Source organism: Nuphar pumila, chromosome 6 (assembly GCF_984573655.1).
Source record: "Nuphar pumila chromosome 6, dmNupPumi1.hap1.1, whole genome shotgun sequence".
Lineage (NCBI taxonomy): Eukaryota > Viridiplantae > Streptophyta > Magnoliopsida > Nymphaeales > Nymphaeaceae > Nuphar > Nuphar pumila.
The window spans coordinates 126,030,798-126,054,471 of NC_143254.1; the positions used below are offsets into that span (position 1 = coordinate 126,030,798).

The following is a 23,674-nucleotide window of genomic DNA, read 5'->3' on the forward strand; positions in this document are numbered from 1 at the left end:
TCTGAGTGGAGATCCCACAAAGTAGGTTCAATGTGGTAATAACAAGTTGTAGGGTGAACTGGATAACACCTTATTTATAAGATACTATGTATCTGTGTCTGTTCCCCTGTTTACTCTGGAAAGGTGTTGTAGCTGCAAGTTAAGGAAGAGTTAAAACTCTGAATGGGTTCAAAGCCTTCAAGGCGAGCTGTTAGCAGTGCATCTTTGGAGAAGCCCACCTATGTGAGTGTGACTGTGTGGCCGCAGTTTAAGGAATTGGGTTATTCTTGAAGTCACTCATGAAACAGGATTCGGGCGCATGGCCTTTCACGCACCGCCCCTAAAGATTACAACCAGAACCTTTATCGTGTTGTTGCTATTGGACACTCCTACACAAAAGGTTCAAGTTCAAGACTTCAGTTCACTTCGTTCTTGTGGGGGTAAAGTTAGTCAACTAAGGTAGTGGTTCAAACCGGAAGGTACCATTGCTGAAAACATGATATGTCCTGTTGCAGATTGTCTTATCTTACATCTTGGTTTCCTCCCGTTTCATTCTTTGAATTTGTGGGGGAATGTTAGGTGTAAGAAGGAAGGGAGAGAAAATTCAAAGAAGAAACTGGGTTGTTTTGAAGAAGGTGGTCTTGATGAGGTGGAATAGTCCCACATTGCTTGTGCTTGAGTTTTCTAAGGGCTTTATAAGCCACTTGAGAACTCATACACTTGTTCTTGAGAACAAGAGAGTGGGATGACCACCACACACACGCGCCCGCCCGCCGTGCCGTGTCGTGTCGTGTCGTGTCGTGCCGTGCCGAGCCGGGCCAGGCTCGGGTTCGAGTTCGGGTTCGGGTTCGGGTAATTGGCCCTTTAGGGCCATATCCAATCAAGACAAAGTACCTTTTTACCGAAAGTTTCTTTGGTCATTTGGATTCGGTAACGGGTTACGGGAATGGATAACAGGTCACGACTCCTCGGATCCCATGCCCGTTATGGCTCTTTGGATTCCGTAACGGGTCTCGATCTTTTAAAGACCGTTAACGGATCACGTATCCTCAAAATCCGTAACGGGTCCTTCCACGTTTCATAACCGTTCGTGGGTTATAAAAGCGTGGTGAGGGCTGGGGTTACGCATATGCTGAGACAGACTCTCTGGGTTCTGAAGAAGAGTTCTGTGATTTCCCATCTCCTCTGTTGCTCTCTCTCTTCATCTCTTTCCTGAGTTTTCTCGAAAGGGTGTTCTGCAACATTTGGTTCGTGGAGGTTGTTTTCGAAGGACGACCCGCCGGAGTGCACCATTCGGTTCGTCGTGGCTATTGTATCCTGGGGGAAAGACGCCGGACCCTGATTTGCACTGTATGTGGGGGCGAATCTTCTCTAAGGGGAGTACTTTCGTACGCCTTAGCCTGTTACATAATCTAAACATGTGTCTGTTGTTTTCTTTATGTTCTTTGCATCTGTTTGCTCTTATGCTGTCGTCTGGATTTTGGTTGTTTGCGGAAACTGACATGCCTGCACCCTGTTATTGTTTCTGTCGTCTGTTTATCATGCTATTTACACTGTTATATTTCCTGATTCATATCATGTTATATATCATGATGATGATTGTCAAACTGTGTGATCCGAAAAATGATCCAACAAAAAAGACTTATGACAATTTTGTGGAAGATGAAGTTGTTACTAAAACAACTCTCCTTAATTTAATGCAAGATGATTTGATTCAGGTTTTTAAGGACTATGATTCAGCAAAAGCCATGATGCACTTGAAGAAAAATATAACATTGAAGACATATATTCAATTGTTTATTGAACAATATAATCGTACGAGTTAGATGATGTGACAGAACATGTAAATTCCATGCTTGTGATGGCAAAGGATCTTGTGGTGGCAGAAAATGTAATTTTTGACCACATGAAAATGTCTACCATTTTTTCTAGCCTTCCTCCTTCATGGAAAATAGTTGTTATAGCGATAAGGTTCAACAAGAAAAAATTGACTTTGGCTGAATTACCTTAAGCTCTTACCCTAGAGCAACAACACATGCACAAGAAGAAAAAAAGTGAGACTGGCTATCTAATCATCCTACATCCCAAGGAACCCGTCCTAAGGCCCTAACCTTAAAGAAACAAAATAAATTTAAGAATGATATGTGCAAAACAAAAATCCATGAGCTGGACCCAAAGGAAATTGCTTTAACTATGGGTAGGCTGGGCACTTCAAGAATTGTCTAAATCTTCGAAAGGTGACATTGTTGAAGCATGATGATAAATGTGAGATTGTTTGCATTGTTTTCCAGTCACTAGTGAGTGATGGTGATCTTTCAGTTTAGTGGATTGACTTGCCTTTCACTCATCACATCACCAAGACAAAGGAGGACCTTATGGAGAAGGAGCAAAAAGTGAAAGACCAGCGAATCTATATGGGGAACATCACCTATACCGATGTCATGGGTATAGAGTTATATAGGTTTTTTGTCGAGGGCAATAGTTTTCTTTTGACTAATGTGTTGTATGTTCCTTCATTGAGAAAAAATCTTGTGTTTGTTACTGATTTTGCAAAAAAGGAATTAAAAGCCCATTTTTTGTCTAAGGTTATTATTGGAAAACATGGACAAGTGAATCTCAAAAGACATTGTGATTATGACCATGGTTAGTAGTTTTGTTGAATGTGCCTTTAATGTTGATGCATATATGTCGCACTTAAGATTAGGTCATATCAATGTTAATAAAATTAAAAGAATAATAAATCAAAGTATGCTACCTACTCTTAAAAACATAGACTTTAGCAAGTGTGAACTTTGTATATATGAAAAAATGACCAAGAAGCCTTTTGCAAAAGGTAGTAGGGCTGGTGAGTTGTTGACTATAGTTCACTTGGCTCTATAATTGTTGAAACCCATGAGAAAAAGCCATACTTTATAACATTTATAGATAATTATTCAAGATATGTGCATATTTATTTGATTTCAAAGAAGTCATAAGCTTTGAAAAAGTTCAAAGCATATAAATACGAAGTAGAAGGATTGTTAGGCAAAAAAAATTAAGGTCATTTGGTATAACCGAAAAGATGAGTACAACTTTAATGAGTTTAAAGTCTAATATGCCTCATACACCTTTGTAAAATGGTGTTACTGAAAGATGTAATCAAACCCTAATAAACATGATTAGGTCCATGTTGGCACACATGAATCTTTCTAAGTGGTTTTGAGGAGAGGCAATTCATACTACCATGTATATTTTAAATAGGGTCCCTTCGAAGTCTTTATAACTTATGGACTAGTAGGAAACCTAATTTGACTCACCTGTAAAAGTAGGAGTCAGTTGCACATGTTTTAATTCCTAAACAACTAAGAAATAAGTTGTATAACAAAATACTAAGGTATATTTTCATTGAATATTCTAAAGGTTCAAGGGAGTATAGATTGTATAACCATGAACAAAGTTTCATAGAGGGTAGGGATGTTGAATTCCTGAAAGACAAGGAATGAGAGTTTGATCCTCAAGATGATAATATTTCATTCGACATCTTAGAAGATGTCAGTGTGTCATTGAGTGAACCATAAGACTAAATCATTCACAGAGGATTAAGAATCAATCGTAGATAACATGCATTCTCCATAATGTATAACGTGGATATAAACAATCTAGAGCTCCTTCATCTTACTTAGATAACTATTATGCATATTTGGTAGAGAAGTTGCATTACTCCATTAATTGAGATGAAGTTGTTGATAATCTCAACTTTTAAAATTTGATTAAATTATATAAATTCAAAGAATGAATTGAAGTCATACTAGATGAAATTGATTTCATAGAAAAGAATGGAGTATGAAAATTGACTACATTATTTGATGATCGCAAGGCAAATGGTTCAAAATGAGTCTTTAAAAAAAAATATAATGCAATTGAAATCATTGATAAGTTTAAAGCAAGATTAATTATGAAAGGGTACACTCAACATGAGAGCATTGACTATAAAGAGACTTACTCCCTAGTGGTGGAAGTTTGCTTCTATTTGCATTATTTTGGCCTTAGTGGCTTACTTTGACCTTAGGTTATATCAAATGGATGTAAAGACCACCTTATTGAATAGTGAATTAAAATAAACTATATATATGCAACAATCAGATGATTTTGTTATAAAAGGTCAAAAGGATAGGTGAAAAAAATCCTTGTACGGGTTTAAGCAATCACCAAGACAGTGGTATATGAAATTTCATAAGGTAATTACCAAGTTTGGTTATATTTCAAACATATTAGACCACTGTGTATATATCAAGAAAATAGAGTAAATTTATGATTTTGTCCTTATACATTAATAACATTCTCATAGTAGAGAATGACATAGAAATGGTTAATGAAACCAAAACCTGGTTGTCTTCTCAATTTTAGATGAAAGACTTTAGTGAAGCATCATTTGTGCTTGGAATTAAAATTTTTTAGATATAAAATCTCTAGGCTATTATGCCTATGTTAAGAAAGATATCTTGACTATATTTTAAAGAAATTTATAATGATAAATAGTAAAGTCAAGTTAACCCCTATTATGATAGGAATGAAATTAAGCAACAATGATTGTTCAAAAGATTGATAGGACAAGTTAGAAGCCCCTTATGCTCAAACATTTGCAGCTCGATGCATGCAATGTTATGCACTAGACCAGACATTAACTTTGTAGTGAGCCTAGTGGGTTGATACTAAAATAATTCTGGCATTCTTCATTAGAAAGCAGTGAAAATAATCTTTAGGTATTCTAAGAAAACTAAAGGACTTAAGTTGTGTTATCAAGTTGATAAGATAAAGATTATTAGTTATTATGATGTTGACTTTGCAGGCAACATTGATTATAGCAAATGCACTTCTGGATATGTTTTACTTTAGAAGGTGGAGTTATTTCTTGGTCATGCAAAAAATAGGGTTTTGTGGCATTGCATACGCAAGAAGATGAATATATAACTTGTAATATGGATGTGACCTTTGGGGTCTGGATTGGTCGCTTCTTGATAAATTTAATATTGGAGGTTTTAAATGAACCAGTTCAACTATTCTGTGATAACAAAGTTGTGATAAGCTCGATGATCACTTTAGCTAATAGCTCTAAAAGCAAACATATTAAAGTAAAATATCAAAATATGCATGAAATAATAAAGAAGAATGAAATTTCAGTTGCTTATTTACCTTCATCAGACATGGTAATTAATCCATTAACGAAGGAAGTCTCTAAGGATGTCTTTGCAAGACATGTGAGTCAAATGAGACTCAAGCATGTATAAATGATCATGAGTGAATAGTTCACTTAAGGTGTCAAAAATCCTTGTGATGTTAGTTAAATGGGACTTAGGTATGATCATGAGTGAATAGTCCACTTGATGTGTGAAAAATATTCATGATGCTTGTATTAAAAATCTGCAGTGTGCATGAAATAGAATACATGATGGAAAGTGTACAAATACAAAAGCCCAAAAAAGTGGGAATAGGCTTTGTGACACTTGACACCCCTAAATGGCTTATGACCAAGTGAGAGATGTAAGGATTAGGTGGCCATAAGGCCATTCAGAAAATTCTATCACTAATTAAAATAGAATTAAAAAAAATCCTTATCTCTAATTGAGATAGGATTAAGGCAATCCTGATCACCTGTTATGATAGGATTAATTGGCCATAATCTTGATCTCACATTTATTCGACGATGCCTCCTTTCAAAGATTTTGACAATTCTTCTTCAAGGTCCCAACCTTCCCACAGTTAAAGCAATTTCTTTTGGATCGAGCTCATGTATTTTTGTTTTGCACTTATCATCATTTATTGTTTTTAAATTTATTTTGTTTCTTTAAGGTAGGAGCCTTAGGACGGGTTCCTTAGAATGTAGATGGACCGATAAGACTAGATAGTCATTGTCTCACTCTTCTTCTCCTTGTGCATTTGCTCTTGCTATAGGGCAAGAGCGTAAGATAATTTGACTAGAGTCATATTTTTCTAGTTCAACCTCATGGCTATAACAACCATTTTCCATGAGGGAGGAAGGCTATAAAAAATGATAGACATTTGCATGCGATAAGGAATTTCATTTTCTGCCATCACAAGCATGCAGGTTACATGTTTTGTTACATCATCTGACTCGTTCATCCTATATGAATTATATTATTCAAGAAGCAATTAAATACATGGCTCTTATGTTGTATCATATTTTTCTTTAGGTGCTTCCATTATGGATTTTGTTGAATCATAGTCCTAGAAAACCCAAATCAAATCATCTTGCATGCAAGTAAGGAGAGTTGTTTTTGCAAGAATATCATCTTTCACAAATTTATCATAAGTCTTTTTTTCTTTCACACTAGGATATTTTGAAAGAGTAAGTTTCACGCTATGCAAGACATATAGGGTTTTGTCATGGATCAAAAGATATTTCATCTTATGTCGCCACATCCTAAAATTGGTGCCATTGAGTTTTTCTATCTTAAAAAGATTGGCTATAATGATACAATTCACCATTTTTTACCTTTGAAAACAATACTATAAACAATAAGCAATTCACCATTTTCACAACTTTAAAGAATGCAAAAATCAAATTTTTAGGATCAAAAACCTCTTTTTATAGTTTTTTAAAAGTTTTGTTCCTCTTTCTATAATTTTTAAAAGATTCGCTTTGTTCTGTAAATCCAAAGAATCAGAATACTAACATGAAAAATCAATAAAACATAACTACTATTCTGAAAGTAAGACACAATTTAGGTACCAAGCTGTAATATTTTTTAAATGAATGTTTAGAATGAAATATTCAATAATAGCATGCATCAAACTATAATTTTCAAAGGTACTAAACTATAAACATTCTGCAACTAAGGTTATATATTGTAAATAATAGAGACTAAGGCATGTAAACTGTAATTACAAAAAAAATAAAAATTATTCTGATATTTTTCAAAACCACCTAACAACAAATCATAAAAGTCTTCAAAACTTAAATGCAAACTACAAGGAGGCTTAGAGTAAATATCATAAACTCAAGGGGCATAACAAGGTAATCTTGGCGGCATTGGAAAGGTAATGCCTCGATCTTTCTTTATCCCTTTTATGTTTTTTCATATTTTTTTAGGCAGGTGGCCACAAAATAGTATAAAATAATCAAAATAGGCGCAGTCACACTTATTCATCTCATGTTTTAAAACGCTGTCAAGGTTGTATCTTAGCACATGTTCTTTGTTTTCCTGTGAATCAGGTGTTGTTGGAAAAGTATTTATGTCTAATTTATTTGTTCTTTTCTGTGTTTTTTCAGAATCCTTTATTTTTGGGGTCAAAAATCAATGACAAAGTCTGTCATAAATCTTGGATGCAATACTTAGGCACATATTTGGTAGAAAATCTGCATATCATATGAAATTCACTCATGCTAAGGTTAAAATGGTCATTTTAATACCAAACATTTACAATTTTAGACATGAGGCATTTTTTTGATAAATGTGTCATTTTTGTCGTATAGTATGATCATTTTTCATTCTTTAAAACTATTGCATTTGGAGACTAGTTTAGATCTTCAAGTAGAGTGTTCAGTGCTATAATGACAAAATTTAACACTTTCAAATGTCATTATTAATTGTCGACACCAATCACACAACATATCATTCATCTAATGTAAATAATATATGAGAAAAGACCATCCATATACCCTATAACCACTTTGAAAATCAACTACCTATAATAACCCCTATCCAATGCTTGTGCAAGGTCAACCCCAACTCCATCGCACTAACTGAATACTTGTGTGAAGTCAACCCTAGCCCCATTACTCCAAAACAAAACAACCAAATATTAAATAAAAAACAAGCAAACATACATAAATCATCTACAACACTAACAAATATATATATATATATATATATATATATATATATATATATATATATATATATATAACTCTAAACTTAGTAAACCCTAAACGATAAATTCGGTGTCAAATATTAAATAAGACACAAGAAAACATGCATAAAAAATCTACAACAACCAAATACACATACTAAAGGGCTATTAAATGCTTGCATCTACAAAAAAAAAGAAAAAAGTTCATAATGAAATAAAACAATATACATATATATTGTTTGTATGAAACTCACCTTTCAACCTAACCAGGGAAGTCGATGAGAAGGATGTCACAACCTCAACGGAATAGAGCAAAAAGATTTTACGAGAATCCCTGCAAGGAGAGAGAAAAAAGAGTTAGGGGTTCTAGTGGGAAAAGGAGTAGGGTTCTTTTTAGAAACAATAAAAATAAATAAATAAAAGAACAAAAATGACTATATATGATTCAACAAGCATGCAAATGTATGAAAATTTGCATGCTACAAATTTACACATGTCATCACATATTTATGGATCTCATTGAAGAGAATTTCGTCAATGAAAATTCGCAAGCACTCTTCGTGAAAGTTGTAAAGTATTTATGGAAGTAGCACCATATTTGCAATCTTCATATAAAAGTGCGAAGGTCGGGGATTTTTGCTAAAAGTATATGCAAATTTCATTTAGTATTTGTGGACCTCCTTGAGAATCATTTACTTAAAGAAGATTTGCATGGCAACTCACAAATGTCATACTATATATATATATATATATATATATATATATATATATATATATATATATATATATATATATATATATATATATATGTGTGTGTGTGTGTGTGTGTGTGTGTGTGTGTGTGTGAATGTAGTACTTATTTGAGGAGATCAACTGGAGTGTTAAGGTCAATGACATTCGCAAACATTTATATGTGAATGTCGTCACACATTTGCGGACCTCCTTGACGATCAGTTGCTTGAAGGAGATTCACATGCTAGCTCATGAATGTCGTCTATATATGCAAATATTGTACGATATTTGCGAAGGTACACAAATTTCAATTATAGGTTCACAAATTTGGTTATGCAAACTTTGTGAGGTTCGCCGTGTGAGTGTACTTTTTAGTGAGAGATTGCGAGATCGAGATAGCCTACCTATATATCACGCAAACCTCTTGAGGTTCACACATGTGAAGGGCAAAAAGGTCCTAAAAAATCAGGCTTTTGTGAATTTGGACACGGGAAGGATTTCAAAAGTTATGAAATATTTCAAAAACATGTCATTTTCCGTTTTGTTAATTTGTTAAAGGTGGATAATTTTGAGGAAGGATCATGTGCAATCACATTGCACACCAAAAGTGCGCCATCTCTGAATAAAGTTTGTGCCAACTTGGGGACGGTTATAATTTCAGGGTAAATCTGGCTTTTGCATAAAAAAATTTTGATCATGGGTATTGCAATTGTGCTTGAATGAATATGATGAGAGAACATGTAGAGGGAATAAAACAGGCATGTTTTGGAATGAGAAGTGTCATACATGCATTGGTGGGAATATGAAGCGTAAGGGTCTTGCATTGTGGTCATTAGTATCGCAGATAGTGATTACTAGTGTCAAGAGTCATGCATTATGATTAGGGGTGGCAATTGGGTCGGTTGGTGGGTTGTGCCGGCAGGTTGGCGGGTCAGCATACCTCAACACGAACCCGACCCGTTTATTAAACGGGTCGACTGTGGCAAACACGAACCTGACCCATTTATTAAACGGGTAACCCGACATGACACGGTTAACTCGTTTAATAAACGGGTCGGGTCGGGTAAACGGGTTGGTGGGTTAGAGGGCAGGTTGGCGGGTCGGGTTTAGGGTTTTGACGGCCTTTAACCCTATCAATTTTGAAAAGTTTGAGGGGGTGTCCAGTCATTTTCCCTTGAAATTTGTGGACCCCACACAGGAATCTTGACAGCCACTTCATGTGGAATTAACTTGGCACATTTTTTTATGGGAGGTGAAGACAAAACTTTGGCGAAGGTAAGGGATCGGCGGACCCTACAGGCATTAAAATTTTTAACCCACCAAAATCGTTTTACATTGAAAAGTTTACGGGTTGGCGGGTTAGCGGGCGGGTTGGCGGGTTGGGTTCGGGTAAATGGGTTGACCCGCCCGCCTAAACCGTTTATTAAACGGGTTGGCGGGTTGGCATACCCCTAACACAAACCCGGCCCATTTAATAAACGGGTTAAGCGGGTTGACCCGTTTACGACACATACCCGTTTAAGCCAAACCCGAACCCGCCTAAGAAGCGGGTTGGCGGGTCGTGTCAGAAATTGCCACCCCTAATTATGATCATTAATCCTAGGTTAATTGTGTAATTTCTTTTAGCATTAGAGCGTATTGGAAGGAGTCTAAAAGTCACGGTAACAGGTATAAAAATGTGTAGAAGAGGGCCCGTGTGTGTGTTGGGAATGTGTTTGTTATATGATGTTGAAAAGAGTACGGTAAGCCCACTGAGTTTTATGCTGAGAGAAAGTGATCGTAAGTACGGCATGTAAAATTATATTTTTTTTTATGTAGGGTTTTGTGTGTGTGTGTGTGAGGGAGAGAGAGAGAGAGTGTCAACTATTCTCATCTCTCAAAACAGGGCTCCCAAACATTTAGTGTGGATAGGTGCTATTAATTAGACTCATTAAATTCCATCTCCTTCTCCCAAACAGAGCATGAATGGGGTCACTATTACTGACTTTGCTTGCGCACAGACTGTTGCTACTACGTCACTTATCGTGCAGGCTGGCCCTCCTCAGTGGGTATCTTAAAAATGTTCAAGAAAGAATCCGCCTTAGTGTTGTGTGTCACAGACAGCAACTAGGGCTGATAAATGAGCCGGACAAATCGAATAGAGGGTGTTCAAGTTTTAGCTCATTTTTTATGGTGAGCCGAGCTGAGCTCGAGCTCACGGTGAGCCCAAGTTGACCAAACTAGCTAATTTACAAATGAAATGTATTTTTAAAATTAACAGTAATAAAATTTAGACTCTAACCCTATCGAATGAAGCTAAAACAGGCTCATTTACAACATAACTGCATTATTTCAAAGTTGTAAACAACAGGATTTGAACTCTAAGATTAGTGACTGCAAGTTGAACATTTCAACCATCTAAAAGATATTTATTACTCGTTAACGAGTTATATGAGCAGAGCTCAGAGCTGAACACCTGTTGTTCATGCTTTGGCTGGACGAGCCTATTTGACAAGTTCGAACAAGCTCTTTAAGAGCTGAAGCCTTTGAGCAACTCGTCTCGCTTCCCAGGCCTAGCAGCAACCAAATAAAAAGCAACAAAAAATTCCCCATGACCTCTACATGCGTCACAGCAACAAAAAATTCCCAGCATTCAAATATAGTATATAACTCGTTTTATTTGGATTCAAGTCGGATGCCATTTGAAATGACGAACTCGGGTTCGGTTTGAGAAAATCTACACCCAGCTCCTAATCCGAATCAGAGTTCGATATTTATGTGAAAACATTCTTCAAGTATTACTTTCATGTTGTTTTTCATTTTAGGTCCCATTTGTAGGGCTGGTAACGAAAGGAACAGGGCATGTTCGGGCTTGGCTCATTTTCCAGTGCCCCAAGCTCATGACTCGGCTGATGTTTGTGTTCAGCCAAGCCGCGTCCAAGCATGTCCCTGAACGAGGCAAGCCGAACATGAGCTGGCTCGTAAAAAAAAATCACGTTATTTATACCTGGAATATATATTATAATTGAAATATATATTTTGTATATATTAAACGTAATAGTTTATATATATATATATATATATATATATATATATATGTGTGTGTGTGTGTGTGTGTGTGTGTGTGTGTGTGTGTGTGTGTTGCATCCTTCTTTTTATGTATTACACTTGTAACATATACCACACAAAAAATATATATATTTTATCTATATGAGCTCGAGTGAGCTGAACACCTTATGTTCAGGCTCGACTCGTTTAAGCTAAACATGCTGCATGTGGCTCAGCTTGACAGTTGTATGAGCCAATCACAAAAAAGTTCAAGATGAGCCGAACCGAGCTGAGTCGTGAGCTGTTCAGTTCATTTACCAGCCCTACCCGTTTGATTGTAGAGGAAAACTTTCAAATGAACTTTATTTGATAAAGTTGTGGAGGAAAAGAGTCGGTTGTCCGGATTCCAAACTTTTCCCTTCAGAAAAAGTGAAGAAAAATTGCCTGAAATGCTAGTAACTTTTTGGGAGGAAAACTTTCCCTATGTTTATTGTATACCAAAAAAAGCAGACGACCCACACATTTTGGGAGAACTTTTCCTTTTTCAAGTTTTTTCCCCTTACAATCAAACAAAGCTTTAGGAAAAGTTTCATTTAAAGTTCAACTTTTGGCCTGATATTTCAAAAAAAAACACGACTAAATTACTAAACTGCCCCTTTGTATAATAAAATAGGCAAGGCAACCTTTTTCAAAATAGAGCTTAAAAATGGCATTTTATATGGACCTTAACCATGAAATCAACTTTAGGCATCTATTTGACAGTTTCAGCGAAAAAGTTAGATCTTGAAATGTCTTTTCAGCCAACATGAAACTCTTTCTGAAATATCAGAGAAAACTAAATGGAATTTCCCTTTATTTTATTGCTTTGTATTCGCTTTCTCTGTTAACTGTGTTATTTGGGGCTCACTTTTTCTACTGCTTTTAACATTTCATACTTTCTTGTTTGGTACCATAAAAATGTAATACCTTCCGTTTTATGGAAACCTTTAGATGGTAGATTTTGCAGTCTTCATCCTGAACCACTAGAATATGTGTTTCAACGTAAAGTGTATCCTAGGACATATGGAGGAAATAATCTTAAAAGCAACCATTAAGAGCATTCAGTAAATAAAAAAGACAGAACATGCTTGGGAAGAAAGCTGCAAAATACTTGGATAAATTGGAAATTTTATTGTGTAATGACAATGTTGTTTACAAAAATTGGTGCCATAGGGACTGCTATTTTTCCTCTTTCAAGGACAAAATTGGTAAGCTGGAGCACAGATTACACATGTTACAGCTCCAGTAAATCAAGATAGATTACGTGCTGTCATAACCAACCATTTGATTCTACATGGTATGTACAAAATCTTGTAGACATCTGCTTGAAAATCTTATGTACAAGGCTGTATCTCCAAAAGAAGTTATCGTCACTGATTCAGGGTCCAACATAACAGCTGGACAGTTAGAGTTGCACTATCTCAACCAAAAGGTCCAAGGCTCAAATTCTGTCAGTGATTACTTATGACAACTTGCCTACAGAATAAGACACACAACACATTGGCTACAATGCATTCTGTGGCATGCTAGTTTTGATGCATCTTTCTCCAACAGAACCTCCTCTCAAATTCATCTTGCATCCCAGGCGAGATGCAGCCAGCAAGACCAGCAACACACTTGCGGTATGAAAAATCTTCTTCAGTACCATCTGTTCTTACCAGCATAAAACAGCGAGACTGTGGAAATTTCTCATGGGACCCAATCTGTCAAATCATGGAAAATGCCTCATACAGTGAAGGAAGCAATGAAACTAATTTGATTACAACTGATCACTTCATCAACAGCATCAACTAACAGCCATTACAAGACAGTTCAATTCTATCCACATCTTTGCACAATGGCTTCTTTTATTTTAATTTTTGTTAGTGTTTAACTAAAAGTAGGAAATGAAATCCATTCATGAGATTGATTATTTCAGCCCATGATTGGCAAGGCATACCAATCCAGTAAAGAATAATGAGGCATTTCATGGCATAGATCGCAGGATGCTCGTTAACATCCACTGCTTCTGTTGTAGGTTAACAAGTTCACCAGCCACTGTTGCACATAACAAATGCTGAAATTCCCATGTGATGATTTCATAGATTGACATCATTGATTTCATAAATTTAAAAGACTTAACAATTTACAATTTCATAAAACTATCATGTGATACCACCGAGGTGGTATCCCATGTGGGGTCCTGTGTCAAGCTGAAGGTCCAGGATCGAATCCTTCTGCCACATGGGCCGGCTGTTGTTCTGGCAGGGGTCTGCCTAACCCCAGCTTGCCTTTCATAAAAAATAAATAATTATCATGTGATTATACTTTGGCAAATTTACAAAGTTACTCTAAGTGGTGCAACAAATACAAGATAATACCATAGAACTTTTTTTGCATTTGCAAGGGGCAGTATGAACCAGTCAACATCCATTACAAGATGTGGACATTGAGAAGTCACTTGTTTGCTGATTGCTGAAAACATGTACTAGAACAAATACCGCATGCTCCAACTCATCAAATAAACGAGTCAAGTCATTTGAATTTTAATGACAATTATAAACGGGCAAGATATGGAGGCCTGGCTGTTTGAGAAAACCAGGTCAACGCCAGTAGGGTAAAGACTCCCTTCTATGGTTCAATTAATTTATGGAAGCACCCATGTGAATAAAGAAACAAGCAGGGTTGGAGCTCTTGTGGTTATCACTAAACATGGTGATAAACATTTCTTTCTGTAAGGTGCTCTATGATATCAAATAAGGGCCAATAACTGGCAGAAGCTTCTATGATTTAGCTTCCAGTATTTATACTGTAAAAATTCATAGCTTTTTTTTAATCTATCACATAACCAAAAATGCTCACGAAAAAGGACAGTATTGAAGCTTCAAAAGTGAACTGAATTTGGGCCTCGTCACATGAACACTTAGCATGTGTATATCCCCATGCCAACATGACACAACACTCAGACACCAGGACACTTCATTGACACAGTCAAACTGGTGTCAAGAACAGTCAATGTTATGTCATTAACTTTATCTATTTTCTTTTATGAACTTGATTATTTATTTCTATTTCATTTTTTTAATTTGTCACCAATTACATTACATTGTTATACACACACACAACTGCATGTGTGAGTACTGTTACGTCCATGTATCCTAATTTTGAGAATTGCCATGTCGTACCAAGTGTATCCACATCATGCCCCATTCTCATATCCTTATCCATGTCACACAGATTGGGGCACATCTTCTATGAAGCACCAGAATCAAACAAAAAAATCTCAATTGTGCAAACCTAGGACAATTGTAAGAAAACTAGAGCAAGCCCATGCTTTTTCAAGCTGCTCAACAACTCTTTCACATAGCTCCTCTGAATTGCCCTAGCTAAACCTATTAACAGAAGGGGTGAAATTATATATAGCTATGTGTGTGTGTGTGTGTTCATCATAATGTGCAATGCAACTGATGCGGTCAATTGTGTATCTTAGAATTATCTACAGCAAATAATAGTGCTGAACCAGTGTTATAATGAGAGATTTATATCAAGAGAGTACGAGGAGAACATCATGAGGGAAAGGTTATAGCTGCAACCATGCTCCAATGTGAATAAACAAGAAAGCTTATGAAAGCCGACTACATTTTGTAAGGCCTGACTAAAATTCAAACGGGAGGTCAAGTTCATGGCTTTGTATAAAGATATAAATCCTTGTAATATAAAAGAGCAATAAGTTTTATACCTAGACTTCACCATAGGGATAGTGAGTCTGAGGAATATTTCTCTAGAAGGATAATTGACACATCAAAGAAATGAAGATAATGCAATGATGTTTTATGTGATAGTAGGTGTTTTTCAAATTAAGACTTCTGAGAAACAGGATAAGACCCAAAAGAGCATAATGTGATAGTATTATGTGGTCGAAGTGCACATGTTAATGTCAGGCAAAAATAATAATAATGATATGATCAAAACTTAGTACATCAAAAGAAGTTCAAGCCTCAAGGTACCACAAAAAGTGGCCTCATATGAGATCATTGGGCATGCATTACAAAGGCCCTAAATATTTGTAAATTATCATGTCCTTTAATTAATGGCTTATTGCTGAACGTGCATATATTTAACATAGTTTAATTTATTAGAGGACCTTATCCTTGACTTTTGGTTTAAGCAGGTGTTGCCCTTATTTTTACATAAACAGGTCCAATTCTGTTTAATTAATGAAGACATTATTTTTACTTCTTTTCTTACAAGATGCATGGTATCAAAAGATGGCCACAACAAGAAGCATTTTGATGTTCTTAATGCAGTTAACAGGTTATTTAACTCTTCCTTGCATTGGTACATCTGTCTCTTCACACAACCTCGATTAACAAGAGGACTACCCACCATCATCCTCACAAGTTTATGGAGGCCTTTTCTCAAGCCATCACTTATAAGGATAGCTCTGTGATTTTATTGAGGATTTGAAGGTTTCCATCACTTTATGAACAAAATAATCATCAGATATCTGAGCCAATAATTTTTGTGATATCATCAGCTATATGCCAAAGTCTTGATTGTTCCGTGTTACATGAAGCCTATGATCAAGAATTAATTTCAGTTTGGCCATGTTTCTATGCTTCTAAAGCAGTATGTGCCCTTTAGTTTTAAGTATTATATTCAAGACAACTTTATGATTAAATATTTTATACCACTCAACCATTAACTTTAAGCATACATGAGCATTTCTACTAATTATTCAGGCCTCCAGCTAAATTTCAAGCATGCTTCAGTTCAGAGTTAATTCTGAGCATTATAGATCACAATATTTCTTTCAAGTCATCCTTACCAGGTTTCGCACATCCAGAATGGTATATCTTCAATCTTCTTGATTAAATGTTAATGTTGATTGATAAAAGAATTCTGATTGACTGTGTTATGCTTTACTATTGGTAGCAGTGTTGTTAAAAACGCGCCTCAAGGCGCACAAAGCCCGCCTCGCCTCGAGGCGAGGCCCTTTTCGCCTTGAGGCACACTTAAAAAGTGCAACAGCCTCAAGGCGTACGCCTCATGCGCCTTGAGGCGTACGCCTTGAGGTGAGGCGCGCATTAAAAGTCGGATGGCCCGGACCCGAGTTCGACCCGGATCCGGGCCCGTATTCTCGAAAGATCGAGAACCTGTGTCTTTAAAAAAGACACAGGCGCTTCGGGGCGAGGGAAAGCCCTCGCCCCTTCTCTCTCCACTTCATCCCCTCTCGTCCACCGCCACTGCTATCGCCGGCCACCACTCACCGCCGGCCACCACCCGTCGTCGATCATCGCATCTTCCACCTTCTTCTTTCCTCTGCTGAAAAGGCATCGGCGACCCACAGCCACCGCCGTGCGACCACTCGCCGCCGCCACTGCTGTCGCCGGCCACCACTCGCCGCCAACCACCACTCGCCGCCGGCCACCACCTCTTCCACCTTCTTCTTTCCTCTGTTGAGAAGGCATCGGCGACCCGCCGCACCAGCGACTCACAACCACCGTCGTGCGACCACTCGCCGCCGCCACTGCTGTCGCCGGCCACCACTCGCCGCCGGCGACCTCTGCGTTTTCCGGTGACAGGTAAAGTTCTCTGTTTTCTGACAGGTAAAGTTCTGGTGAAGGTAACGATTTTCTGGGTTTTCTTCTACCCTTTTCGTTTTTTATTTTGTTTCTATGTCTTTCTTTCTAGTTGCTTTTCATGATTTATACGTAGATGTGTTTGTTTCTGAACAATATGTTCCTTTGTTTTTATGTTATTTTGCATCTAAATATGAATGAAATGATACCATTTTTATCTTTAAATGTAATTGGTATGTTTTCTTTCCCTGTTGACTGATTTCGTTCATTAGAATTAGTGGGTTCCTCTTTTTATTAAGTTTCATCTTTTTTTTTTTGGTGTTGATTTGTGTGAACTCATCTGATTCAGATATTTGAAGTTTCATTAAAATATGTATTTTTTATCCCTGTCGAATTGCTGGAATCAAAAGATCTCAGTCCTCTGATTGGGAATTTTCCATATATTCCCCCTTTCTTATGTTTTCTTTCCCCTGTTGACTGATTTCGTTCATTAGAATTAGTGGGTTCCTCTTTTTATTAAGTTTCATCTTTTTTTTTTGTTGATTTGGGTGAACTCATATGATTCAGATATTTTAAGTTTCATTGAAATATGTATTTTTTATCCCTGTCGAATTACTGGAATCAAAAGATCTCAGTCCTCTGATTGGGAATTTTCCATATATTCCCCCTTTCTTATGTTAAGCATCTGAAATATTCGAACATAATGGTGACCTCTGTTTAGCATATTCAATATATGTTTTTTTTTCGGCTTTTTCACAATTTCTTGGGGTTGATCTCCGGAGAAGTTCTTGATATACCTTCTTGTTGAATTCTAGGGATGGTTATTTTGTTGGTTTAACATGCTCTTCTTTCTTCGAAAAAAAGGAAGACAAATTTCGTTGGTGTTTTATTTGTGTTTTTAAGGATATTTTTTGTCTTTTGTTGGTGCTTTTTTGTGATGGTATTCATTTCAATCGATGCAAAATTTGTTTGGAGTGCCTTGGAGTTGGTTGGTGTTTTCTTTTTGTTTTTGAGAAGAAATCTGGGATCCAAACCACCTCCACTCTATCTCTACTATGTGTGTGTGTGGCTATACGTGTGCATTATTGAATGAACTTTGAGACCCAATTAAAAAACTGACCTAATTATATTTATTATTTTTTTCTCGTCAATTATGTTTTTTTCTAGGATTCGTATATAGCTTATACACCAAGATTGTCTATTTTGCATTTGTTTTCATGTAATGTGGTCAGCAGAATGCATAATGTTAATATATATTTTTTGTTATGTATTTTTGCAGTTGAACAATGGCAAAAGATGTAGGATGGGATCATGGAGTTAAAGTTTCAAATCCTACTAAAGATCCCAAACTCGTAGGACATGTAATTTGCAATTACTGTCATAAACAGACTACAGGAGGCATCTATAGGCTAAAACATCACTTAGCTGACACAAAGCATGGTGTAAGCATGTGCGAAGCGGTTCCACCTGACGTGAAAAGATTTTTTCAAAATCATCTAAAGGATCAGAGGCTAAAGAAAGAAGAGTTAGAACAAAACAAGTTGAATATCGGGAGAAGTGTTTATTTTGGATCATCAACCGGCGATAATGTGAATAAAGAAGCTAGTGGATCAGGTAGTGATGCAAAAACAAGTACAGGTGGTCCTATGGACCTTTTTGTGAACAAAGAAGCACGACAAACCACAATAAACACTGCTTTCAAAATGGATGAAAGAAAAAAATGTATGTCGTGCCATTGGTAGATTTTTTTATGCAAATGCCTTATCATTTAATCTTTGCAACAGTCCATATTTTGGTGCAATGGTAGAAGCTATTGCAAATTATAGGCGAGGGTTCAAACCACCTTCTTATCATGAGATTAGAACATGGATTTTGAAGGACGAGGTAGATTGTACTCATGAAATTTTGAAAGAGTTCAAAAAAGAGTGGCCAAAGGTTGGTTGCAGTATTATGGCAGATGGTTGGACAGATGGGAAATGAAGAAACTTAATTAATTTTCTTGTAAACAGCTCATCTGGGACAGTATTTTTGAAGTTCGTTGACATCAACGACATGGAAAAAACTGGTGCAAATTTGTGTCAGTTGTTTGAAGAAGTTGTTAAAGAAGTTGGTGAAAGTAATGTGGTGCAATTCATTACAGATAATGCACCAAATTATGTGGCAGCTGAAAATATGTTAACAGCAGAAAAAACATGTTTTTGGACACCATGTGCAGCCCACTGCTTGGATCTTATGTTAGAAGATATTGGAAAGATATCAATTTTTAAAGATACAGTGGAAAAGGCAAAAAAAATTTACAAGATACATTTATAGTCATGCATGGGTATTAAATTTAATGAGAAAATTCACAAAGAAGAAAGAACTTCTGCGTCCAGCCGTCACTCATTTTGGCACAACATATCTTACACTTCATACTATTGGATGTTATAAGAAAGAGTTAAAGTCGATGTTCTTATCTTCAAATTTTAGAACATCTAATTACTATAAGAAATCTGATGCTAAGAACATTTCTTGTATTGTTCTTAATGATCATAAGTTTTGGGTTGCCATATCATATGCAATTAAAGCTACACTACCTCTCGTCAAAGTATTGCGACTCGTTGATGCAGACGAACCTGCTATGTGATTTTTGTATGAGGCAATGGATAGAGCGAAAGAGGAAATTGCTTCAAACCTTGACAATGTCCAAAGAAAATATAAACTTATTTGGAATATCATTGATAGACGATGGGACTTGCAACTTCATAAGCCTTTGCATGCAGCTGCCTATTATTTAAATCCATATTTTCATTATGCTGACAACTTCAACCCTGATGGAGAAGTTATGGGTGGCTTTTATGATTGTGTTGAAAAATTAGTTTCTGATGCAAATATTCGGTTGAAAATTACAACACAAATCGATGTATTTAAAAAGGCAAAGGGCTTGTTTGGCAGAGAGACAGTTGTTACAACATGAAAATTAAAAAGTCCTGGTAAGTTTGCAATTATGTTGTTATTTGTCAATATTTTTTTATGTTTTTGTTAATTATGATATTCTTAATGTTTTTATAATTTTTTTATTATTTTATTTGAATGCAGCTGATTGGTGGAGTTCATTTGGGCACGAAAATCCTGAGTTGATGAATTTTGCAATTCGAATTTTAAGTTTGACATGCAGTGCATCGGGCTGTGAGAGGAATTGGAGTACTTTCTCATTGGTTTGTGACTTTGTATTTTATTTTTGAAATACATTTTTATATGTTTAATTATCTTATATTTGATTATCAATGATTTGAAATTATAGGTGTATACAAAACGAAGAAATAGACTTGAACAAGAGAAGATGAATGCATTGGTTTTTGTAATGTACAATATGAAATTAAGAGAGAGAAATATGAAGAGGAGGGCTACCAAAGACCCTATATGTCTAGATCATATAGACTCAGACGATGAGTGGATTGTGGAGAAGGAAGATTCAGTGTTGCCAAGTGATCCCAATTGGTTGGAGGATTCATGGTTGGATCCGAACTTCGACATAAATGCCATTGAGCATGTGCCTATTGAAAAAGTCACTTCACCTCGTGTTTCACAAAGTGGTTCTAGGCAAGACATGTCTTCAAGAGATCGAGGTAAAGTTATATTCCTTTTACCTAGCTATGAATATAAATGTATTTTTTTAATTACATAACATAAATATTTAATACATGATTTTTTATTAAAGGAAAAAGAAAAGCAAAAGAAGTAATTGAGGACGTGGATGAAGAAAGTGTAGATGATGAAGAGTCAGAGAATGAAGATGAAGAAGAACCTATTTATATGGATTATTCAGATGATGATATTGAAGACTTAAATATTGATGATGACGAGACACAACAAGAGCCTAGGCCCTAATTCATATCATAGAGCTATTGGTCGTTTATATGTTTTTTGGGACTTTTAGTTGTAATTGTGAATGTTAACACTATCATTTTGAAGAATTCTGGACAAATACATTAACATTTGGTTGTTAATGTTAACATGCATTTTTTAATTATGACATGATGTTGTTAGTGCTAATATGCATTTTGTTATTAATGTTAGTTTTTTATTGAATGAATGCTCATATTTATGCAATTAGATACTTATATAGATCAAGTTGTTGCATTAATGTTACTTTTACATGTTAATCTCATATTTTTTTCGTATTTATTTGAGATTTTTTATTTCGTGTTGGTTGGCGCTTCATCAATAAAGCATTTCTTATTTATTTATAATTTTATATCATTTTTATAGTTTTTTTTAAGTTTAAAAAAAAAATTTGAGGCTTACGCTTTGCGCCTCGAGGCTTACGCCTCGCCAAAGATTTTGGTGGAGCGCCTCGCTACGCCTCAACGCTTTTCACAACACTGATTGATAGTTATGAAGTGGTATATTCACCAGGAAAGTGTGTTTCACACTTCCATTCTATCACTTCTCTGGAGACAGAAACCCAAACTAAGAAATACAGTCTGAAACAGGCAAAAGTAAAAACCATTTTTACCTTGATATCTTTAACTCCAGATCCCTTTTTTTCCCTTTCTCGAGGGTGAAATGATAGAGCTTCCAACAAAATGGCTTTATCTTGTTCAGTTACACAGTCTTTTTTTGTATATCTGCAAAACATAAGTAGATCATAACCAGCTTCACATAGCAATCCATAAATATTGAAAAAAATATGCTAAAGGAAAATGTGTCAGATTGCACTTCCCCAAAACAGTAGAAATACAACACTAAAACACATATATTTCAATAATCAGTACTGTTATGGATGAGAATATATCCTATTGAAAGAACAATGTAAATAATTAAAAGATAAATCAATAAGAATAATGCAATGAAATACTACTTTGGTCTTTTATGCTTGACATCATTTCAAGCATACCAAAGTATGTTTAGCTTAATTGATTCTACCCTAGCATACTTCCTTCCCCCTTGGCAACCTATGAAGCCATAATTTATTATTGATGATGATAATTTTAACTAAGGTTTCTGGGTTTTAAATCCAACAGGGGGCTGTCCCCAGCTTACACATCAGGGAAAAAAGATGGAAAAAAAAAAAAACAAGTTGCCTAGATAAAAGTACAAAACAAGCCAATAGAGATGCAGAAAGCTATCCACCATAAACAATACACAGCAATTGTAATGTTGTGTGACTTTATGATCCACAAAGCAGAGAAGTAAAAGAAGCAAACTATTTATGGACTACTTGCTGATGAATGAACATCAAGAAACAAATAAAAGCAGAAGTAAGAACCAACAGAAAGCCAGAGGTTCCAAGTCATCTCCCATCCTCTGGTGGGGTTGGGACCAGGCAATGGTCACTAGGGTACTTGTTACCATGTCACTATGAAAAGGTTCAATAAATGATACATCACCAAAAAATCCATCTTTTCTCCTATTCCGTGTCATATGCATCGCATGTGGCACTGCATCACATTTGATACACACTAAATAAAAGGGCTTCCACACAGATTCCATATTTGCAAGAACACATCCATAAGCATAACAATGATGTCACCTTGAAAGAGGTACCAAATACAGGTGCCATGGTACGGAAATTGTTGAGCAGGGATAAAGTAGACTTGGCTCAATGATGATATGCAAAAAGGTCTGACTAAAATGAACAAACAAACGAATGCATGCATGCAGATGATTATTCTCACAGCACTCTCACATTATACCAGCCATACCCATGTCATGTCACTTCTCAGTGGTTGATGGCGCACATGCAAATGCAACTGTTGAAATTGTTCTATCAAAGAGTATCATGAATATACCAAACATATCCTTCTCTAGTTCAAATGAAGAAAATGAAAACTGGGAAGCTGATCAAGGCTTCTTATTCTATGCACAGTTTCAAAAAAATTAGCCATGCCATACACCATGGCAGTATTAACTATCCAGATAATGACCCATATAACCTATGTCATTTCATATGTAGCCAAAGTCATAAAGCTGGATTAAGGATCACTATATATATACATATATAGCCATCGCAATAAAAACAAAAGGATAACAGATAAACCATTATAAAGCAACTAAAACCCACAAAAGTTCCTTCATTTAAAAAACGAAGACAAACAAAGTACAACTACTGTCATCATTCTACAACAATCAGATATGTTCATTCCATTTCTTTTGCATTGTTCCTCTCTTTAATTTCATAAAATACCATAAAGCAACATAGCATATGACATATAGAAATAAGCCCAATCTAATTCAAACCAAGTAAAAGGAAATAATGTAATTTATATCTTAAGTGATACAGAGATAAGAAGAACAGAAACTCTTACTTGTGCAACATACTCTGTAATTTCTGAAACAATTGCAGAAGAAGAACCCAGTGATCAAACTTCTTCAAAGCAGAAAGCCCTGGGTACTTAACATTGATATTTTCTTCAAATATTATATCATTAGGTGCAAGTACAGATTTTGATTGTGCACAAAGTTTTGGCTCTAGTATGGAGCTTTTACAAGAAATTGTCTGA

General features: G+C 35.9%; 1 long non-coding RNA gene across 1 annotated transcript; it reads left to right on the top strand.

Annotated features, from left to right (window-relative positions):
- Positions 1-20,235: 20,235 nt before the first annotated feature.
- LOC149836092 (uncharacterized) lies at positions 20,236-20,963 on the top strand. The gene is made up of 2 exons (XR_016432393.1): positions 20,236-20,797; positions 20,890-20,963. It is a non-coding gene; the product is annotated as an uncharacterized LOC149836092 (long non-coding RNA).
- Positions 20,964-23,674: the final 2,711 nt, after the last annotated feature.